Below are 24,324 nucleotides of genomic sequence, written 5' to 3' on the forward strand. Positions count from 1 at the left end.
GACATTGTGTCTTCTAATTCTATTGTAATAATAACAATAATAATAATTTGCTATGTGCCTACTAGGTGCCAAGCACGGTTCTAAGCACGGGGGTACAAGCAAGGTAAGCAGGTTGGACACAGTCCCTGTCCCACATGGGGCTCACATTCTTAATCCTGATTTTACAGATGAGGTAACTGAGGCACAGAGAAGGTAAGTGACATGCCCAAGGTCACATGGCAGACATGTGGCAGAGGCAGGATTACGTCCTCTGACTCCCAGGTCCATGGTCTTTCCACTAGGCCATGCTGCTTCTCCTAAGCACTTAGTACAGTGCTCTCCACACAGTAAGTGCTCAGTAAATACCATCGATTGGTTGATTGCTCTGGACACAATAAAACTACTGACTGATTGTCAGAACTGCTTTTAGAACTCACATCCCCTTCTTTTCAGGCTGTTGCTCTGCCTCCCATCACACTTCTGCCAATGGACCCTGGAAGTTAGCCAAAGTTCCTTCTGAATAAGACCTGCAGAATCAGGGTCCTGTTAAAACTGCAATACCTCATTCCTTTCTAGAAACTGCAGTTTATGCCACAATGGGTGTTTTCCTTCCCTTCTTGAACAATGCCCGTGAAATCCCATCCACAAGAATTTTGAGGTCTCGCTCTGTTTCCAATTTTAGAACAATAAGTCTCTAATGCGCCACCCATCTGAATAAGAACACCCAGTGAATGACAAGGTGAGGTCTTTGTTTGGTTATATTTCAATTCTTGCATTTTGCAAAATCCCCAACACAAGCCATAAATCAGTTAAAGATATTTTCTGAAATGAATTTTGCATGAAATGTCAGCCAGAATCTCTGGAACGGCTACAATATTTACGACTGGTGCTATTTCTTAGGGGAGGTAGAGAAACTGAAGCCAATGCAGTTTATCCTCAGGAACTGTCACCTTACTGCAGGGGATTGGTGAGGATAGGGAGGATGGGGTGAGGGCAAATTTCTTCTGCCAACCAGGATAATCAACCCCAAATAATTTCTTCCACCATCCAAGGTAACATCTACTATTTTTTATATACAAAGAAGCTCATCCAAAGGACCTGAATTCCTCAAAGGAAAATGTTCCGTAGTGTTTAACTCATTTGGGGTAGGTGTGGGGGTTGGAAGGATACAAAACTGTAGAGCCATCAAACATATTGTTGTTCTGGGACTGGCCCGCTTCACAAGACATTTCATTCACCCTCCATGACTGTGAAGGGAAGTTAGGTCTTGTGAAAGCTCCAGAGTGATAGCCCTGGAGAGAAGAATTCCCTATTCATTCACCAAAAAGGTATAGAAGGGGTAATAGCATTGGTAATAGCTATTATAATAGGGGTAATAATAATAATAATGATGGCATTTATTAAGCACTTACTATGTGCAAAGCACTGTTCTAAGCATCCTGGGTTGGGTCCTCATCTCCTTGTGCTGCTGTTCCCCACACCTGAAAACTGGGCATCCCATTCCAGCAGCCCACTTTGGTTTGTGTGAGGGTTAGAGTTAAAGTCTCAATCCTTTTAATGGCGGGGACCAGTTGGGGTCAACCCTGGAGTAAAGGATACACTTGGTCCCCCTTGACTCATTCAGTCTCCCAAGTATTGAACCATGGGGGCACTCTAGCCTGCTGGTTGGGCCCTTGTGAGCTTTCATGCATATATTAGGTTCCCACTGGCTTTCTTCCCAACTCTCACATATCTCTGCTGCACCTGGAGCAATTTTTGCAATCAATGGAACCTCTGAGAGTGGAGTGGAGTGGAGTCCAGGAGCTGAAGTCCAGGGATTAGCCTGCATTTTAAATAACAAGTTTATTAAAAGGAATAAAACACCCAGCGACTTAACATCCTTAACCACTTCCTCATATTTGTTTATTTGGTTGGGTTAAAACCTTAAGTGCATAGTTAACCTCCCCAACTCTCCCCGCCCCCCACCCCCGCCACACAACGATCATATTCATGAGTAAAAGTCATAAAGATGATACTTTTACATACACAGAGATGTTGCTCCACCTTTAAGTGGCTTTTCCAAATGAATAATGGGGGGGTTGATTTATCCAAAGCCTGACATCTGGACTTCCATTCCATTAGCATTTTAAAAGAATAAAATACATTGTAGATAGAAACATTTTATTTTTATTTTGAATTTTAGTTACAATTCATGTTCATGGGTAATAACATCTATTACAGATAGAAGATCTGTAACTGCAATACACTTACTTCATGCCTGGCTCGCTGCTAGGGGATTGGAACAACAGGAAAGCAGATATAGGTGACTAGTCTTCTTATAACAACACCTGTAGGGTAATGCCTGAAACAAATCTAAAGGCTACAGGTGATGCAGTATACACCATGTCACAGCTCCAATGTGTTTGACTTTTCAAATCTTCTTCTAGTGATTCTGAATGATCTGTTTGTCACATCTTCATTTAAACCTTCTTCCCTGAAAGGCCTAAAAAGGACTCTTTTTCGCCCAGTATCTATGAGTCACTATCTCCCTTTAGGTTACTGCTTTCTCACTGTTCTTAGGGTCCTTTTTTTAATCCTTACCCCTGAGGCATTTTCGCTGCTAAAATGAGAGAATTGAAGCTTTTCTGCTCAAACTGATGCACACATAAAAACATCAGCTAAGTAATATTTGATTTTATGTCTCAGTTTGCCTCAACCTGTTGGTAGCTGTCTAAGTGATTTTTAGCTAAAATCACCCAAGTGCAGCAAAACTGTAGCTTCATTTATTTGTAGGGAGCCCAGAAATAGTTCCTGTCCAATTTACATAACAATCAATCAATTGGTATCTATTGAGTATTCACTGTGTCCAGAGCAGTGGACTAAGTGCTTAACACCACTTGGGGTCTGCAGAGCATCTTGGGTCTGGAATGTTTATAGTACTGTCACACAGATGATCTCACTAGACCTCACAAAATCCCAGCTATTATATTCCCCTCCCATGCTCCACTGTGGTAGCTTCCTGCCCTCCCAAGGGCCAATTTTAGAACAAGGTATGGAGGGCACATGTAGTAGTAGTGGTATTTACTGAGCACCCACTGAATGCAATGCGTTGCTTGGGAAGTACAACAGAAGCACAGGTCGGGTTCCCTGCCCACAAGAAGCTAACACTCTAACAGAAATATCCAGAAGCAGTGGAAGCAGAATCAAGACAATTGAATGTTCACTCTAATATTCGTACATAGATACACATGTGCTGAGGATAGGCAGAAAAAATAAACACTACAATACAAGAGGAGGCTGAAGGGATGACAAGATTCAGGGTACTGATGATTGGTTGGGGAAGATGTGTTGGAAAAGGTGAGATTTTAGGAGAGCTTTGAAGGTGGGGAGGGAGTTCTGGGCCGTGGGCAAAAGTGGAGCAAGGGTTTGGAGGTAGGCATGGTGAGAGCAGGGAACAGTAAATGGGTGGGCTTGGGAGGAGTTGAATATGAGTTGGGGAGTAATGCATGAAGAGAGCCAATACGTAGGGTGGAATGGTGAGGAGTCTCGATGTGGAGGTAAATGGGCAACCACTGGAGAGCTGTGAGGACAAGGGAGATGTGTTCTGAGCAGTGTTTCCAGGAAGATGATCAGCAAGCGATGGGGTATAAATTGAAGTGGAGAGAGGCTTGGAAGGAGGGAGACCAGTAAGGAAACTGATACAATAGTCCAATCATGATACGTTGAGCATTTGAGCCAGGGTAGTAGCTGTATGGGTGGAGAGGAAGGAATAGGATTTTGAGAAGAAATCTGTAGATTTTAGTAGTAGATTGGCTGTGAGTAGAATGAAAGTGAGGAGTCAAGGGTGAGAGCAAGGCTGTGCAATCCTAGACTCCTTTAAAAATGGTGCTGAGATGGGGTGGAGGATGCACCTGCCCCCTACTCTTCCCTGAAGAGAGCTATGATTGGCTGGGAGAAACCAAGAAGAGGACATGTGCTGTGGGGAGGGAGCCAGGTTTGGGTGTTCACAGGGCTACCACAGGTCACTCAGATGTTTAAGTCGGCCATTAACGTAGGCCTCGAGCTGGGAATATTTAGTTGGGTTAATGCAAGCCATTTCTGTGGGAAGTGGTGGGACAAAACTTTCTCAAATTAAATAAGATAAGTTACCTTTTCAAATGTCACCTTGGGTCCTCCTTGGTGAGCCAGGGTTTCCAGATGCCAATCAGGTACCTTTTCCCAATATTAGTAATTTCAAAATCATTGAGATTTGCTCATCCTTATTTTTATATATTGCTTTGGTGTGACTTTTGACCATTACTTAAAAATAAATTTAGGCCAGAATAACATAGAGGGTCAATTTCTTTATTCCTTATTCAGTCATCCAAGTTAAACACTTAAAGTTACTTCCTCCCCTTTTCTCTTCCTCTTCATACTTTCCATCTCCTTCTTCTCCAGTTCCCTTTCCCTCTCCCACTCTCTCTCTTTTCCCTTTCCCTTCCTTTTCTCTTTTCCATTCATCATCAATGGTATTTTTTTGAGCACTTACTGTGTGCAGAGCCCTATACTAAGAATTTGGGAGAGTACAACAGAGAACCAAACCAGAAATGAGGGCAGCTGTAACAACAAAGCCCTACTGAGAGCTCACCTCCTTCAGAAGGCCTTCCCAGACTGAGCCCCCTCCTCCCTCTCCCCCTTCTCCCTCACCCCCTCCTCCCTCTCCCCCTCCTCCCCCTCCCCCTTCCCATCCCCCTGCCTTACCTCCTTTCCCTCCCCACAGCACCTGTATATATGTATATATGTTGATACACATTTATTACTCTATTTATTTATTTTACTTGTACATATTTATTCTATTTATTTTATTTTGTTAATATGTTTTGTTTTGTTGTCTGTCTCCCCCTCCTAGACTGTGAGCCCGTTGTTGGGTAGGGACCATCACTATATGTCCCCAATTTGTACTTCCCAAGCGCTTAGTACAGTGCTCTGCACACAGTAAGCGCTCAATAAATACGATTCATTCATTCATTCATTCAATCGTATTTATTGAATGAATAAACGAACAGAGAAGCAGCATGGCTCAGTGGAAGGAGTGTGGGCTTGGGAGTCAGAGGTCATGGGTTCTAATCCCGGCTCTGCCACCTATCAGCTGTGTGATGTTAGGCAAGTCACTTAACATCTCTATACCTCCGTTACCTCATCTGGAAAATGGGGATTAAGACTGTAAGCCCCATGTGGGACAACCTGATTACCTTGTATCTCCCCCAGCATTTAGAACAGTACTTGGCACATAGTAAGCGCTTAACAAATACCAAAAAAACCCCATCCTAACTGCATCAACCTAATAATTACCTTTAGCATTTTTGAATTTTATTCCTATCCTCTGCACTCAGGTACATATGCATACTCTCATTCATTTATCTACACATTTCCTTTTTCATTTATTTATTGAGTCCACTAATTCTTCCTGATACATTTGTACTAATTCCCACTATATCCTTATCCTTCCTCCTGCTTTCATTATTTCAAGATAACTTTGTCCACAGACAAATTAAATGGCAAGCTTCTTGACGGCTCAGAGAATGTGTGTCTTACTATCGTACTCTCCCATGTGCATGTTACTGTGCTTAGTACACAGAAGATGCTCAATGAATGCCATTAATTGATTGGTTGGCTGCAGGATTCATGTGGCCAGGAATGTACAGGGAAGGAGCTGCCTGGACTGTGGTAACTGGGCTGCCAATTTTATCAATTCCCTCCATGTCTCACTATCTTAGCTTCCTTGGCCAGTGTACTAGGGACACACGTGGCACTAGTTCTGGGACCCAGTGTGGCTGTGGGATACTTGTCCCCCCTGCCATGAATCTGTTCTCCTGTGAAGTCCCACCCATGGTTCTCCCCAAGTGTTGGCAAGGCAGAGGGAGGAAGCTAGAAGCCCCTCCTGTGACCCCCTGCACACATTCTTCCATTCCTTCTGCTGCTGCTGCTGCTGTTTCCAGCCACCTTGGCCAATGAGGGCAACTTTCGTTCTGATGGCAAGTGGCTGAGGTCCTAGGGAAATAGCTCTGGCTGCCCCAGTGGAAATTTCATTGTTGGACCCATGGCTTCAACAGTAATTATAATCACAATATTGCTTCTGGTGGGCCAGGCAGTAGGAGCTGAAGTGAGACAAAGGCAGCTGACTAGCTATTGTGGGCCAGAGAAAGCAGATACCCTTGTGCAACCCCCTTGTGTGCACTTACAAGGAGCTTGTGCTCCAGATTAAGGTGGTTAGAATTATAATCATCATCATCATCAATCGTATTTATTGAGCGCTTACTGTGTGCAGAGCACTGTACTAAGCTCTTGGGAAGTACAAGTTGGCAACATATAGAGACAGTCCCTACCCAACAGTGGGCTCACAGTCTAAAAGTCTTATATCTCATGGGCCAGATTCCCATACCATGGCCCACTGCTGGGAATTTCCCAATGAGGGGGAAGGGACTCTGGGTCCTACTTGTGCCAGCTACCCAACCATTGGAGACATGACTTACACTTAGTAGAACACAGTTTGGAAGATGAGGCTAAGACATGTGAATGAAAGTATCAAATACCCCCAAAGCATGTGAGGATTAAGCTGGTGAAAGGATAAAAATTCTCTCCTTCATGATTTAATGTCATCCTTTACTTTGAAACTTTTCCTGGAGGTTTTTGATGCTTTTTAAACACACACACACACACACACACACACACACACACACACACACACACACACCTCAAGTGATAAAAGACATGTTTTCTCATCTGAATGCAGTGACATTTTAAAAGGCCTTCTTTGTTATATTTAAACTTGCATGTCAAAAAATTATATTCTTTATGCAATTTGTCCTCTATTTGTTCAATGTTACTGTACAAAGATGTTGATATGAAATGAGACAGCACATTGGTTAAGTTCTAAAGTACTTTTGTTGGACAAGAATCTTTACAATGCCAGACTAATCTTTTAGACCGATGGTGCATTGGCATGGCATGACAATGTAAATCCATGTTGGGATATGCTAAACCATCACCTGGCATTACGATACACTCTCTAGCATGGGCTCTTGGGAGAAGAAATCATTTGGAGCATTGTTTGAAAATTAGCTTTTCTAGGACTTGGGAGTCCCAACTTGTAACCTTTTTACTGTATGGGTGGATAAAAACTGGCCCCTTCCAAATTAGTGAGACAGCAATTAATCACGATGGGTTTCAAAAACTGGCTCACAGAAGAAACATCTGGTATCTCTAATCCTCCTTGAACTTCTTCCTTTGTTTCTTCCCAGTCATAGGCCTCGTTCAGAATTCGATTCCAGTTCAAATCTCGTTAAGCTACTCTTTCTTAGAGTGGCTCAGGAAACTCTCCAAATGGTTGGCTTTGAGCCAGAGCCAGGTTAAAGCTCTGGTGGGCCTGTGGCAGAGGATGCCTGAGCCCCTCCACCCTCTGTCCTCTGGCCACACCTGCTCTCCCCAGAGTTCTCTCTCTGCTTCTTGGTCTTCACTCCCCTTTCCTCCCTGCTTGAAAGGGCTACCCCTAGTCGGGTGAGGGACTTGGGACTAGTTGGCTTGTGTGGGGAAGTCTGTTTGGGGTTAGGGTGGCCAGTTGTCTGGTTTAATATTAGACAGTTTGGGTTTCAGCTGGCCTGTCCCCCGTCCAATATGGGTTCGGCACCAGATGTCTTTATTCCTGGTATTTGTAGTTTCAATACCCTGCCTTCCTCTGCTATAAGGCCTGCTACTGAGGTCTGTGGCTCAGACATGTTCACACAGATCCAGGAAGGGAAATTGATTAATCTGGAGCAAGTAGGGGGTCAGGGCCTCCCAGAGATATGTTGTAGGATTGGGCCACTTTGGCACACACCTACTAAAAGATGCATGTGACATCAATCGATGGTATTTACTGAGCATTTACTTTGTGCAGAGCACTGTACTAAGCACTTGGGAGAGAACAAGACACAAACCCCACAACAAGCTTAGAGTCTAGAAGGGAAGACAGACATTAATATAAATACATTAGGGATATGTACATAAGTGATATAAATAATCACATTACTCTTTATGTCAAGAGGATGGAGGATCTTCTTGATGGCTCAGGAAAACGCTACATGGTGAGGGTCAGTTTGAAATGGAAATGCAGACCATTGAGTTCCTAATAATCCCTGGAACCTCTTTCCTTTCCCCTACTTCTCGCTCTCCTTGGACCACTGGCTCTCAAAGTCTCTCATTTCTCTTCCTCCCCAGTCCTGCACAGCAATTTTCCAGTGAGAAATAAATACCATTGATTGATTGATTGGTACTCCCAAGGGCTGGAGCACCTGCTAGAGCAATACTCCTGCTCTTTAACTGCTGCTCCCCTGGACTAAGCCCCTGGAGCCATTGGCCCCACATCTGGAAGGGATAGGATCCCTGGTGGGAGCAGAATCTTAGCCACACGTCCCTCTTTACCTCGTGAGCTTGCATGAATTGTCCCAATTAGGCTGTGGTAGTAGTAATAGTGGTAGGCTTAGTACAGTTCTTTGCACACAGTAGGCACTCAATATATGCTACTGATTGATTGTTAATAAGAAAATAGAGTGAAGGCTGGCTGGTGAATCTTCTGAATTCCAGTACCCTAATTCTCCTCACTGAGTTTTGGGTAGGGCTATGAAAGGAAGAAGCACAGGGGAAAGAACACAGAAGATGAAGGGATAAACTCTAATGTTTCGACGATGATTAATAAACACTGAATAGAAGGGTAAAGAACCCCTCACAGGATCGCAACTGGAGAGTTTCCAGTACTGGTTATTGGAGTCTTGGTTATGGTACGGTCCATTGCTAGTTTGGGCCGTGGCTAGTGAATGGAAGACAATCTGCTACAAGTCAAAACTCCCCTGTGCTGGGTAGCAGCAGCAGGGGAGAGAGTTGAGGGTGGAGACACAGGTTTACTGTGCGGAAGAGGGCCATGGTAAACCACTTTGGTATTTTTACCAAGAAAACTCTATGGATACTCTCCCAGAATGATTGCAGATGGAGGTGGGGCATTCTGGAACAGATGTGTCCATGGAGTCACTATGGGGCAGGGATGACTCGACAGCATAAGACAAGAAAGGTCAAGAAGGTCAGAACGAAGGCATCTAGGAGTACACATTTGACTATATCAATTATATAATCACAGCACTTATATTCATATCCTTTTACTCTGCTACTTCCCCAAGCTGTAATATTTATTTTAGGTCTGTCTCCCCTTTTAAATTATAAGCTCCTTGAAGGCAGGGACCAACTCTGTTGTACTGACTCTACTGAATTGTATTCTCCCACGTGCTTAGTACGGTTCCCTGTGTACAGTAAGTACTCAATAAATACCACAGATTGTTGGATTGAAAAATACAGAAAGTTAAGACCAATGGTAAGAATGGAGAGATGAGCTCTAGAAATGCCCAGAGTCACTAGAAGAAATAGCCATTCTTCAACAGAGGAGGCAGGCAAAGCCATGTGCTCTGCCCAAATCCCTTATGGTTCTGCAAATCCTTCTCTGACCCATGAGCGTATTTGCTTGGCCTGTACGTGCTCTCCACTTCTCTCCACATTTTGGAGCTATTTAGTCTGCCCTGAGGTGTGGGAGGGATAAAATTAATGATGGAGAACGAAGACTGTGCACATAGTGCCATGCTGCGATTGAGCTAAAATTAGCTGTGGGCAATGAACACTGCCTCTATGTGTTCATGTGACCTCTGATCTCTTGGCAGCACCTCACTGACTCAGGGGCCCAGGCAGTAGGATATTTTTTTAGAGAGAGATTTACAAAGTCACTGCAGTTTGGAATCGGGGGACTTTAGAAAATGTGGTAGGCGACTCTCATGGTCTTTGCGATGCAGGGTTCAAGGGGCAGGAATCATTCTAGGAAAATGAAAGTGAAAACCCATCTGGCTGGAACAAAAGCAACACAACTAGCCACCATTTACATTTTAGAGAGCCCTCTTTCTTTGAGGATCCAGGGTATATTTTACCAACACTTGCTTCTCTAATCAATCATCCTTTACATGATATATGTATTTATAGTTGTCCTTTGTACTTGAAAAAGACCCCACTGACAGGGAAATTCAGCTATAGGTGCGTGTGTGTGTATGTGTGTGTGTGTGTGGTTGAAAGGACCAATGCAGGACCCACAGTCCTGACTACAATATGTACACACAAAAGCTGTCCCTTGTTATCCTGTCATTTTTGTTGTTTAGTGCCACCTTGCTTTAGGCTCCTTAAGAAACTTCTGCTTGAAAACATCCCTTTCTTGATAGCATTATGCCATGCCGATCTACCTGAAGCAATTGAGTCTCAGCTGGGATGCAGCATTATCTTGTCTGAGGCTCTATTTTACTGTATCCTTTTTGGCCTCATTGCTTTCAGTTTCCCAATTTCAGTCCACCAATCAATGGTAGTTGTTGATGTTGTCGTTGTTGGGTCCTCTACCACCCGCTCCAGATTCTTGTAGCCGTCATCTACCGCCCTCCCGGCCCCACTTCCAACTTCTTTAACGACTTTGACCCCTTCCTCAGCTTCCTTTTCTCCTTCTCCATGCCCGCTCTGATCCTCGGAGACTTCAATATCCACATGGATATCCCTAACGACTCCTCTGCCGCATGCCTTCTATCTCTCCTTGACGCTGCCAACCTCTTCCTCCACCGCACCTCACCCACTCACCAACTTGGTCATACCCTCGACCTCATCATCTCCTATCGCTGCACTGTGTCCACCCTCACCAACTCTGAAATCACTCTCTCTGATCATAATCTTCTCACCTGCCTCCTCACTCACACTCCTTTCCCCTGTAAATCCGTATTACTCCCTCACAGAGATCTCTGCTCTCTGGACCCCACCCATCTTTCGGAGCGCCTCACACCCCACCTCGCCGCCCTCTCCTCTCTACCCAGTCTTGATGATCAGATTACTGCTCTCAACTCTACCCTTTCTACTCAGCTAGACTCACTCGCTCCCCTTTCCCTTCGCCGCTCTCGTACCACTAACCCACAGCCCTGGATCACTGCCACTGTCTGCCTCCTTCGCTCTTATGCTCGAGCTGCCGAACGCTGCTGGTGAAAGTCTAAACACCACGCCAACCTCGTTCACTTCAAGTTTATCCTTTCCTGCCTTAACTCAGCCCTCTCCTCTGCCAGACAAAACTATTTCTCCTCCCTTATTGACACCCATGCCCATCACCCCCACCAGCTCTTCCGTACATTCAACTCCCTTCTCAGGCCCCCGGTTCCTCCCCCTCCTCCTTCCCTCACCCACAACGATCTGGCCTCCTACTTCATTAACAAAATTAAATCCATCAGGTCCGACCTCCCCAAAGTCACTTCCCCCACTTCTCCAACCCCCCAGCTCTCAACACTCTCTGCTACTCTCCCATCCTTCCCAGCAGTATCCTCAGAGGAGCTCTCCTCCCTCCTCTCAAGTGCTACTCCGGCCACCTGTGCTTCTGACCCCATTCCCTCTCATCTCATGAAATCTCTCGCTCCATCCCTTCTCCCCTCCTTAACTTCCATCTTCAACCGCTCACTCTCCACTGGTTCCTTCCCCTCTGCCTTCAAACATGCCCATGTCTCTCCCATCCTAAAAAAACCCTCTCTTGACCCCACTTCACCTTCTAGTTATCGCCCCATATCCCCCCTACCATTCCTTTCCAAACTCCTTGAATGAGTTGTCTACACGCGCTGCCTAGAATTCCTCAACAACAACTCTCTCCTCGACCCCCTCCAGTCTGGCTTCCGTCCCCTACATTCCACGGAAACTGCCCTCTCAAAGGTCACCAATGACCTCCTGCTTGCCAAATCCAACGGCTCATACTCTGTCCTAATCCTCCTCGACCTCTCAGCTGTCTTCGACACTGTGGACCACCCCCTTCTCCTCAACACGCTATCTGACCTTGGCTTCACAGACTCCGTCCTCTCCTGGTTCTCCTCTTATCTCTCCGGTCGTTCTTTCTCAGTCTCTTTTGCGGGCTCCTCTTCCCCCTCCCATCCTCTTACTGTGGGGGTTCCCCAAGGTTCAGTGCTTGGTCCCCTTCTGTTTGCAGTCTACACGCACTCCCTTGGTGACCTCATTCGCTCCCACGGCTTCAACTATCATCTCTACGCTGATGACACCCAGATCTACATCTCTGCCCCTGCTCTCTCCCCCTCTCTCCAGGCCCGCATCTCCTCCTGCCTTCAGGACATCTCCATCTGGATGTCTGCCCGCCACCTAAAGCTCAACATGTCCAAGACTGAACTCCTTGTCTTCCCTCCCAAACCTGGCCCTCTCCCTGACTTTCCCATCTCTGTTGACGACACTACCATCGTTCCCGTCTCACAAGCCCGCAACCTTGGTGTCATCCTCGACTCCGCTCTCTCATTCACCCCTCACATCCAAGCCGTCACCGAAACCTGCCGGTCTCAGCTCCGCAACATTGCCAAGATCCGCCCTTTCCTCTCCATCCATACCGCTACCCTGCTCATTCAAGCTCTCATCCTATCCCATCTGGACTACTGCATCAGCCTTCTCTCTGATCTCCCATCCTCGTGTCTCTCCCCACTTCAATCCATACTTCATGCTGCTGCCCGGATTATCTTTGTCCAGAAACGCTCTGAGCATATTACTCCCCTCCTCAAAAATCTCCAGTGGCTACCAATCAATCTGCGCATCAGGCAGAAACTCCTCACCCTGGGCTTCAAGGCTCTCCATCACCTCACCCCCTCCTACCTCACCTCCCTTCTCTCCTTCTACAGCCCACCCTGCACCTTCCGCTCCTCTGCTGCTAATCTCCTCACCGTACTTCGTTTTCGCCTGTCCCGCCATCGACCCCCGGCCCACATCATCCCCCGGGCCTGGAATGCCCTCCCTCTGCCCATCCGCCAAGCTAGCTCTCTTCCTCCCTTCAAGGCCCTACTGAGAGCTCACCTCCTCCAGGAGGCCTTCCCAGACTGAGCCCCTCCCTTCCTCTCCCCCTCGTCCCCCTCTCCATCCCCCCATCTTACCTCCTTCCCTTACCCACAGCACCTGTATATATGTATATATGTTTGTACATACTTATTACTCTATTTATTTATTTATTTTACTTGTATATATCTATTCTATTTATTTTATTTTGTTAGTATGTTTGGTTTTGTTCTTTGTCTCCCCCTTTTAGACTGTGAGCCCACTGCTGAGTAGGGACTGTCTCTATATGTTACCAACTTGTACTTCCCAAGCGCTTAGTACAGTGCTTTGCACACAGTAAGCGCTCAATAAATACGATTGATGATGATGATGATGATGATGTTGAGCATGTACTGTGGGCAAAGCACTTGGGAGAGTACAGCGCGACTGAATTGGTAGACACAGTCACGGCCCACAAGGAGCTCATGGTCTAGAGGGGGAGACAAAAATTAAAATAAATTGCAGATATGTCCATCCATAATGTGGGGCTGAAGGTGGGGTGACTATCAAGTGCTTTAAAGGGCACCATACAGCAGCTGTTTGGGTATCCTGCTGTGGCACATTCTCCTCACATGTCTCACCCAATGCATCTGTTTTTAGGAGAGCACAACTTCAGTGCTGGAAGCCTTACTTTATTCCAGGACTTTGTTGTTTTTGATCCTGTCTTGCCATTTGATGTGGAATGTAACCAGTAGGTGATGCTGATGGAACTGCTCAAGGAGGCAGATGCAGCATTTGTAGGGAGTCCCCGGGAAGCTGCACTGGCCTTGGAACCAGAGGACCTTGGTCCTATTCCTGGCTCTGCGACTTTTCTGCTGTCTGACAATGGACAAGTCACATAACTTCTCTGTGCCTTGCTTTCTTCACCTGTAAAATGGGGAGTCAATACCTGTCCTCCCTCCCCTTTAGACTATGAGGCTCAAATGGGAGAGGAACTGTGTCTGCCCTGATCAACTTCTATCTACCCCAGTGCTTAATATTCATTCATTCATTCATTCGAATTTATTGAGAGCTTTCTGTGTGTAGAGCATTGTACTAAGCGCTTGGAAAGTACAATTCAGCAATAGAGATGATTCCTGCCCACACTGGGCTTACAGTCTAGAAGGGGGGAGACAGACATCAAAACAAGTAAACAGGCATCAATATAAAGAAATAGAATTATAGATATATGCATATATACATAAGTGCTGTGGGGGTGGGAAGAGGGGTGAAAAGCAAAGGGAGCGAGTCGAGGTGACACGGGGGGGGGGGGGAGCTGAGGAAAAGGGGGGCTTAGTCCAGGAAGACCTCTTGCAGGAGGTGAGCCTTCAGTAGGGCTTTGAAGAGGTGAAGAGTGATTGTTTGGCAGATTTGAAGAGGGAGGGTGTTCCAGGCCAGCGGTAGTACGTGGGCCAGGGGTCAATGGTGGGACAGGTGAGATGGAGGCACAGTGAGGAGGTTAGTGGCACCAGAGGAATGGAGTTTGTGGGCTGGGCTGTAGAAGGAGAGAAAGGAGGTGAGGTAAGAAGGGGCAAGGTGATGGAGAGCTTTGAAGCTGGTAGTGAGGAGTTTTTGTTTGTTACGGAGATTGACAGGCAACCACTGGAGATTTTTGAGGAGGGAGGGTGACATGCCCTGAACGTTTCTGTAGAAAGAGAATCCGGGCAGCAGAGTGAAGTATGGACTGAAGCGGGGAGAGGCAAGAGGTTGGGAGGTCAGAAAGGAGGCTGATGCAGTAATCCAGTACAATGTTTGGCACATAGTAAGCACTAAGCAGATACCAGATACCTCAATTACCCAGGTTATCCAGCAGGGCTGGTGAAGGCCTTTACAAATCTAGAGTGGTCATACACCAGGTTAAGTTTAAAAGGTGCCATCTGAGGTTGGTTCTTTAAGAATTAAATGACCAACAAACTACTCCAGAGCTATTGAAAGCCCTTTGCTGCCCAACCTCAGTGACCTTATAGCTAATTTACCTCCCCCTTCCATGTGGCTCAATCCTTGAGGCTGGTTAGTTGGCCAGTTATTTCCAGAATGGATTACTTTGAGAGGAAAAATGTATCATTCTCATTCCTCTTTCCCAGCAGTAAACTCATACTGCCATGACTTGTTAAACGTGTTTATTCAAGCAGGCATTTTTTTTTCACCCTAGCTAAGAACAAGTTCACCTTCACACTGTCAAAATGTTGCCAGTGAACCAAAAGCTAAAAGAGATGGCCAAAAGGATCTGAATGACTGTTTACTTTAGGCCAGCGATTATGCAAACAGTAATGCTGGAACCACTCAAAACTGTTGCTGTGATACTGCCGGTAATGGGTCCGTCTGGCACAACTGTGTTTTACCTAGACTTCTCTTTTTTGTCATCCGGGCTTGTGCTTTGGGTCACGCCTACACAGAGGGGCTGGAAGTAGAGCAGCAGCAGGTGACCACCCACCTTAACTTTAGGTGTCTTGAAACTGCAGGCTCCTGGGACTGAATAGGAGGCCCTGACTTAGCGATGAAATGTTTTTCATTCCTGGTTTCCAAAGGGATGAAAAGATCATTTTGAACTAAGGAGATTACCTGCCTTTAGTAAGGTACGAGCAGGCCGGTAGCTGCTGCGGCTGTTGCGGCTCATTGTTCAAACTGAAAACTAACACCAAATTGGGTGTGAGGGAGGGAAGACCCCAATGAGATTTAGGCCTCCCCAGACCATCTCCTCTCTACCAGAGGTTTTAAGGTTTTGGTTTTTTTTTTTTAGGTGATCCTTACGTTTGAGAAGCTCTAGTTCTCTCTTTCTTGCCCGTATGCCAGTCTAATTGTGGTCACCTCAGGAATTTCCTCAGGACTGAGCCAGGCCGCAACATTAAAGTTGGGCCCCAAGAGGCAAACTGTACTGTGTTGTTTGGGCCCCAGTGTTTTTTCCCCTCTCATAGTGACCGCCTATAAAATAGAATCAAAGAGGACACCATTAAAGATAAGATATGGAGGTAGCATGTCTAAGTGGAAAGAGCACAGAACCTGGGAATCAGGAGATCAGGGTTCTAATTGCAATTCTACCAGTTGTCTGCTGTGCGATCCCAGGAGAGTAGCTTAACTTCTCTGAACCTCAGTTGCTACATCTGAAAATGGGGGCAAAATCCGACCTCTTCCTGCTTCTTAGATTGTGAGCCTTGGATGAGACAGGGACTGTATCTGATTTGATTGTCTTGTTCCTAGCACGGTGCTGGACATGGATTAAATGTTTAGTAAACACCATAATGATTATAAGGCAGTTAGGAATCTACTCCATCAATAGTCAGTCAGGAGACTTTCTAAAAAACTTCCCTCAATAAGTCAGAAACCAGTGCTTTGAAATAAAGATGAAACGGAGAGGGAACTAGCACCCACAACCAGCCGAACTGTGATCAGGTTTGGGATGTCCTAGGATTATATGAGTTGACTGAAACAGGTATGGACAATCCCCTCCACTTCTCTGTTGCAACTCAGCTGAATGTAGCTTATCACCAAGCCAGAAGACCCGATTCTTGATCAATCAGTAACCAATTTTTATTGAGCACATAATGGGTACAGAACATTGCAGTAAGCACTTGGGAGAGTACAGTAGAATTAATAGACAACATCCCTGCCCTCAAGTAGTTTATAATTCCAAGACCATGTCCCCTTAACAGGATCTGAACAGGACTTTGAGATACCAGCCTCTCAACTGTAAGCACGTCCTCTAGACTGTAAACTCGTTGTGGTCAGGGAATGTCACTGTTTATTGTTATATTGTACCCTCCCACATGCTTAGTACAGTGCTCTGCATACAGTAGATAAATACGATTGAATGAATACAAATGCTTTTGATTGATTGGTAGACATGATCCCTGCCCTCAAGGAACTTAAAATCTAGCAGTTCTGAGGGAAGTAGGATATACCTTTCCCCTCAACCACTGGTGTCTGAGAAATCCTCACCTGAATGTCAAGGGACCAGAAAAGATGCACAACTGCATTTTCATGGAAAGAGGTGCAATATGCCAGAGATTCTCTCTCAAAGACACCCTGACTCATGGAGTCTCACCATCAGCAGCATCATCTTAGAACTGAAGGACAAGTCTGCTGTTCTATGCCCCCTGGATCTAATTGCGGAGGACCACTGGAATCTCTTTATCTAGAGTTTCATATCTGGATTATGCCTGAAATGTGAAGCAACTGAAGAATGTGAGGAGGAAATAAAGGAGTAAACATCCTGGCCCTAGTAGAGGTTCAAGCTGGTGATGGTCCTGGACTCTGAGCATAATGGAGTATTACCCTCCTTGGGAGCATCTCCCGGATTCTTTCCTAGAGTTCCCCCTTTTTATTGGCGCCATCACCTTACAGAGGAGTGTTTCTGGGGCTGCAGGCACACTCAGAGCATTCTAAGCGTTCCATTTTTCCCTTCTCCCACTCCATGCTTGCTGTGTCCAGTCAGTGATTCAGTAGTAGGAGGGCTCCAAATCCTTTTGCCACCTCATCTCCATGTGAGGCAGGGCTGGTACTAAGGGCAGCCAGCAGTTTTCATCAGCTGTGGTATTTTCTGTCTACTAAGATTTCAGTTTATAACGTTCTGTGATGTTCTCCTTAAGTGTGAATAGTTACTCTCCCCAGCTATGTAAGACCTGGAAGTCTTCTCTCTGTTTAGTCAACCATCAGTATCTTTTGGCTGAGCATAGAGTATTACCGGTTTTCATTGTAAAGCAAGATTGCACATGGGATTGAATTGTACACAGCACGACTGAAAAATCAATTGAGTATGCATTTCTTCAAGCAGCGTGGCTCAGTGGAAAGAGCCCGGGCTTTGGAGTCAGAGGTCATGGGTTCAAATCCCAGCTCTGCCAACTGTCAGCTGTGTGACTTTGAGCAAGTCACTTAAATTCTCTGGGCCTCAGTTACCTCATCTGTAAAATGGGGATTAAGACTGTGAGCCCCCCGTGGGACAACCTGATCACCTTGTAACCTCCCCAGCGCTTAGAACAGTGCTTTGCACATAGTAAGTGCTTAATAAATGCCATCATCATTATTATTATTATTCAAATGCCAGTACTGGTTTTCTGCTTGATAAATGTGTGTATTAGAGGTAAATTAAAGGATTCTCCCTCCACATTACATTGTAAACTGTTTGAAGGCAGAGACTGTGCTTTACTTCTAATGTATTCCCCCAAGAGCCTACAATAAGTAAATGATATTTATTCCGCACTTAGTGGTTACAGCACTATACTTCATTCATTCATTCATTCAATCATATTTATTGAGTGCTTACTGTGTGCAGAGCACTGCACTAAGTGCTTGGAAAGCACAATTCAGCAACAAATAGAGACAGTCCCTACCCAACAACGGGCTCACAGTCTTGGAGTGCAAACAGTAAGTGTGGAATAAATGCTTTTTTGTAATACAATTCATGATAACTAAAGTTTGACACCATTGACATGACATAAGAGGTGGTGGTGGTGGGCAGCTGTGAAGGATAAGGTAATTATTTTGGAAATGGCTGTAAATTCATCTCTTTCATTAAACCTGCAAATTCAGTCTGTCACCAAATCCTGTGGGTTCTGTCCTCACATCATCTCTAGAATCTGCCCCTTTCTCTCCATCCAAACTGCTACCACGCTGGTCCAAACACTCATCATATCCCACCTTGACTACTGTATAGCCTTCTCACTGATCTCCTTGCCTCCAGTCTCTCCCCACTCCAGTAATAATAAAAATAATAATGGTATTTGTTAAGTGCTTACTATGTGCCAAACACTGTACTAAATACTGGAGTAGATACAAGTTAATCAGGTCAGACAGAGTCCCAGTCCCACATGGGACATAGTCTAAGTAGTTCATACTTCACTCTGATGCCCAGATCTTTTTTCTAAAAAAACATTCAGTCCACAGTTCCCCATTCCTCAAAAACCTCCCATGGTTGCCCATCCACCTTCGCATCAAACAGAAACTCCCTATCACTGGCTTTAAAGCATTCAATCAGCTTGCACCCTCCTACCTTACTTCTCTGATTTCCTACTATAACCCAGCCTGCACATTTTGCTCCTCCAACACCAATTTACTCCCTGTACCTTGATCTCATCTGTCTCGCAGATGACCCCTTGCTCACGTTTCTATCTGGCCTGGAATTCCCTCTCCATTCACACCCACCAGACCACCAACTCTCCCCACCTTCAAAGCCCTACTAGAATCATATTTCCTCCAAGAGGCTTTCCCTGACTAAACATAATAATAATAATAATAATGGTATTTGTTAAGTGCTTACTATGTGTGAGGCACTGTACTATGCACTGGGGTGGATACAAGCAAATCAGGTTAGACATTGCCCCTGTCCCATGTTCATTCATTCATTCATTCAATCGTATTTATTGAGTGCTTACTATGTGCAGAGCACTGTACTAAGCACTTGGGAAGTACAAGTTGGCAACATATAGAGACGGGCTCTACCCAACAGTGGGCTCACAGTCTCAATCTTCATTTTACAAATGAGATAACTGAGGCCTAGAGAAGTGAAGTGACTTGCCCAAGGTCACACAGCAGACAAGCGATGAACCAGGAATAGAACCCATGACCTTCTGATTACCAGGCCTGTGCTCTATCCACTACACCATGTTGCTTCCTTCATCTCCCCTCCTCACCCTCCCTTTTGCATCACCTATATACTTGGATCTGTACCCCTTCAGCTTTTGATATTCACCCCACTCCCAACTCCATAGCACTTAGGTACATATCATAGTCTCACATTTTCCCTATCCATAATTCACTTTAATGTCTGTTTCCCCCTCTAGACTGTAAGCTCCTTGTGGACAGGGATTGTGTCTACCAGTTCTATTGTATTGTACTCTCCCAAGCACTTAGTACATTGTGCTGGACATCATTGTCTTCAGGCTCCATATAGCATCAGGTCTAGAGCTAACTCAAATAGATTATAAATAGTTTATAAATGTGGCTTAGGTGACAAAATAGTCATCTTCAGTCTGAAATATGACCACACTCTCTCAGTCTTGAATTCAAATATACAATCTGCCCTGGCTAGTAGCACGCTCAGGAATTGACATGCTCATAAGCATACAAGAAATTCAAGCTCTAGATGGTTCATTCATTCATTCAATCGTATTTATTAAGTGCTTACTGTGTGCAGAGCACTGTACTAAGTGCTTGGGAAGTACAAGTTGGCAACATATAGAGATGGTCCCTACCCAACAGCGGGCTCACAGTCTAGAAGGGGGAGACAGACAACAAAACAAAACATATTAACAAAATAAAATAACTAGAATAGTAAATATGTACAAGTAAAATAAATACAGTAATAAATATGTACAAACATATATACAGGTGCTGTGTGGAGGGGAAGGAGGTAAGGGGGGGAGGGGGAGGGCGAGGAGGGGAAGAGGAAGGAGGGGACTCAGTCTGGGAAGGACTCCTGGAGGAGGTGAGCTCTCAGTAGGGCTTTGAAGGGATGGTTGTCACTGAGGTACCCATTTGGGGGCATCCCATTCAGCCTGGGAAAGTTCATGTACATTATTGCAAGTTCAGAGGGGGGCTGCTCTAAGAACCTCAGAAGTAATGTGCAGGCATATCCCATGTTACATAGAGCCCAGGGCTGCGAGTTAGAAGAACCTGGGTTTTAATCCCATCTCTGCCGCTTGTCTGTTGTGTTACCTTGGGCAAGTCACTTCACTGTGCCTCAGTTCCCTCATCTGTAAAATGGAGATTAAGCCTATGAGCCCCATATGGAACAGGGACTGTCCCCAACCTGATTTGCTTATATCCAGCTTATACGCAACTCCTAGTACAGTGCTTGGCACACAGTAAGTGCTTAACAAATACCACAATTATTATTATTATTATGTTACAGCTACCCATGATACATTCAACTCAGGGATACTGCTGGTATTGTTTGATACCTTACCCCAGGTTACAGTCATCCCATTAAGCAATTACCCAAGAGAAATCACTTCAATTGTTTGATTTCTTACTCCAGGTAAAATGAATATCCTGACATTTCTGCCAAGCGCTATAGGTAAGTAAAGTCTTCCCCACCTGAACTGAGATTAAACCATCCACAGTTGGTGTCATATTTCCAGGGTGTAGAAGAGACCCCTGAACTGATTAACAAAGAAACTGTAAAACTGGAGAGGCACCTTCATTAGGAAATGGATGCTGTAGATGTTAACAAATTAATTGCATTTCATTCAAAGGAAATGTCCAATAGCGATATGACTGAACTTTGACAATCCAGGGCACCATTGCAAGATGCTGTAACTGATGAAAACATGATGGTCCCTTCACCATGAGCTAAGATTTGTGGATAAAAAAATCTTGCATTAATTTTAAAAGAAGGAAGATGAATTTATAAAAATGATTGAAGAAAACCCTGACAGAGAGAGGAATTCAAAAGTGTGAAAAGGTGTTCAGCAGGAATTGGCCTGTTTCAAGGTACTGTATGAAGATGTGAAAATGGCCGTTGCTCAATCTAAGTTAGAAAAATTCTTCATTAAAATGGAAAACTACTACAGTGAGCAAAACTAGCAGCTTCTTCTGCAGCCTCCTGTTAAAAACTCATAAATCCTTGTTTAGATAATATTGTGAGATTGTGCTTTGAATTACTTTAACAAAGATTAAGCAGCATTTACGGATGTTTAATCTAACACTATATAATATGTAAAGTGATATTTTATTATTTTCCCAAGGTCGTGAAACTGATAAGAAACCACCACTCTCCCAAGCTTCAAAGCCCCACCAAACTAACAAAGCCTGTCATCTTCCCTCTCCGTTTACCCTCCCTTCTGCATCACCTATGTATTTGAGTCCATGCCCCCTAAGTGCTTAGGTACTCACCCCCACCACAGCACTTATGCACGTACCCTCATACTCCATTGCTTCCCTTATCTGTTATTGATTTTCTTGTCTATTTCCTCCACTAGCCTTTAAGATCCTTGAGGTTAAGGATCACATCTGCTTGCTCTATTGTACTCTCCCAAATGCTTAGTTGAGACTTCTGCACACAGTGAGTGTTCAATATATGCCACTGCCTAACATGGTAGTCTATGGGAAACACACCTCATCATACAGCCCTTCATGACATGACTTTTCAAGGACTATGACCCTATTGTATTATGGAGTATGTCTGTATTATATCTCTTTCTGGTAAAGTTAGCCCCACCCCAACCCTGCACGTGCCCCGCCTTCCAACCAATCAATGAATGGTATTTTATTGAGCACTTGCATGCAGAGCACTGTACTAAGTGTTTGGGAGAGTTCAACAAAATAGATGGACAGGGCCATTGTCCTTGAGGAGCTTATGATATAATGGAGAGACATATATTAAAATAATTTACCGATGGGGGAAGCAACAGGAATAAGGATGTGTACTTAAGTGCTTTGGGGTAAGGGAGTGGTGGTGATACAGTGGGGAGTCCAAATGGTGGTGCTGTTTACAGTGATGGGAAGGTCAGGGGGAGGACAGGGTTTGGGTGGGAAGATGAGGAGTTCTTTTTTGAACATGTTAAGTTTGAGGTGATGGGAGGGCATCCAAGTAGAGATGTCTTGAAGGCAGGAGGAAATGCGAGACAGCAAAGAAGGAGAGAAATCAGGGCTGGAGATGTAGATTTGGGAATCATCTGCATAGAGATGGTAGTTTAAGCCAAGGTAGTGGATGATTTACCCTCTCAGGGTAGCACCTGGAGAGTTTCCAGTACTCTATCAGTCTTGACTACGGGAGGGAGAGTCAAGCAGAGGTATGCCCATTCCATTCCTAGCTTCACCAGTGGCTAGCGAGTGGAAGGCAACCTGCTACAAGTCAAGACTCCCCTGTAATGGGCAGTGGCGGCATGGGAAAGAGTCGAGGGCAGAGACTCAATTTTACTGTGTGGAAGGAGGCAGTCGCAAATCACTTCCATATTTTTACCAAGAGAACTCCATGGATACACTACTAGAATGATGTCTTATGGAGGCGGGGCATTCTGGGAGAGATGTGTCCATGGTGTCACTATGGGTTGGAGATGACTCGACAGCGTAAGACAAGAGTGAATGAGTTTTCCAAGGGAATGGGGGTCCTGACATACCAAATATTTGGACCAGGAATCACCACTGTGGCTGGGTTCTGACTTGGCTAGACCAGATCTAGGATGGTGTGGCTCATGCCCCCATTTCCCTTTCCAGAGGACTGAAAATCTGGGCCTCTGCAATGCAGCAGCAAGGTGCCACTCCACCTGCCTGGCTCAGACAAGACACGACACTGCTGTTCCACTGCAGCCTCTTCCCTTAGCGCCCATCCACCTCAACCCGAGCAGCCCATACTGACAATCCTGTGTAGGGAAATGTGTCATGCATAGGCAACCCCACACCCCTTTCAGGTCTCTTAGGTTTGGGCTGGGTTTCGGTACTCAGCTTAGCATTAGCTTGGTAGTTTTCACTTTGAGATGAGCTCCAGTCAAAATCAATGAATCAACAGTATTGATTTATCACCTACTATGCAGATCATTATACGGAGTCTCTGGGAAAGTACAGTAGAATTAGTAGGGCTGCCCGCAAGGATCTTATAATTTATATTCTACTATTCTCCTATCCCTAGTTGCCCTATTTTAATGTCTCTGTTCCTCTGTAGACTGTAAGCTCCTAGTGGGCAGGGATTGTGGTTACCAACTTTGTAGGTATTGTACATTCCCACATGATTAGTACAGTGCTCTGCACAAGGTAAGCACTCAATAAGTACCACTGATTGATTGATTAATGGATTCCTTTTTCCGCTATCCCTAAATCTATTTTAATGTCTGTCTCCCCCTGTGGACTTATGGACTGTGGACACATCTACCATTTCTGTTATGTTGTATTTTCTCAAGTGCTTAATACAGTACTCTGCTCACAGTAAGTGATCAATAAATACCATTGATTGATGGACTTATTGATTTAGGGAGACAGACACTACAGTCTTTTATAGATAGGAGGAAACATTATAGTGCAAGAATGCCCTAAAAAGTTCTCCTGTTATCTGAAAGAATACTCCCATCTCGCATTTCTTCCTGCTTTCAGGACATCTCTACTGGGACGTCCCGCTGACACCTCAAACTTAACATGTCCAAAACAGAACTCCCCATCTTCCCACCCAAATCCTGTCTTCCCTCTGCTTTTGCCATCACTGCACAACCATCCTCATTTCTTCTTCTCCCACTCCTTTCTGTGTGACCTTTGCACTTGGATTTTCACCCTTATTCACTACCCCGCCCCCAACATCACAGCAGTTATGTACATATCCATAAGTTATTTATTTAGATTAATATCTGTAACCCCCCTAGATTATAAGCTCGTTATGGGCAAGGAATGTGCCTACCAACTCTGTTATATTGTACTCTCAAGTGCTTAATACATTGCTTTGCACATAGTGAGCACTCAATAAATATGATTGATTGATTAGATTACTTTACATTACTGGCCTACAAGTGAGCAATAATAGCTCAATTAACAGTTCTGCAT

General features: G+C 44.9%; 1 non-coding gene across 1 annotated transcript; it reads left to right on the plus strand.

Moving 5' to 3' along the window:
• The first annotated feature begins 22,514 nt into the window (after window positions 1-22,514).
• Window positions 22,515-22,652, plus strand: LOC119948395. The gene has a single exon (XR_005456794.1). It is a non-coding gene; the product is annotated as a small nucleolar RNA SNORA7 (small nucleolar RNA).
• The last annotated feature ends 1,672 nt before the right edge of the window (window positions 22,653-24,324 follow it).

Source organism: Tachyglossus aculeatus, chromosome X4 (genome assembly GCF_015852505.1).
Source record: "Tachyglossus aculeatus isolate mTacAcu1 chromosome X4, mTacAcu1.pri, whole genome shotgun sequence".
NCBI classification, from domain to species: domain Eukaryota; kingdom Metazoa; phylum Chordata; class Mammalia; order Monotremata; family Tachyglossidae; genus Tachyglossus; species Tachyglossus aculeatus.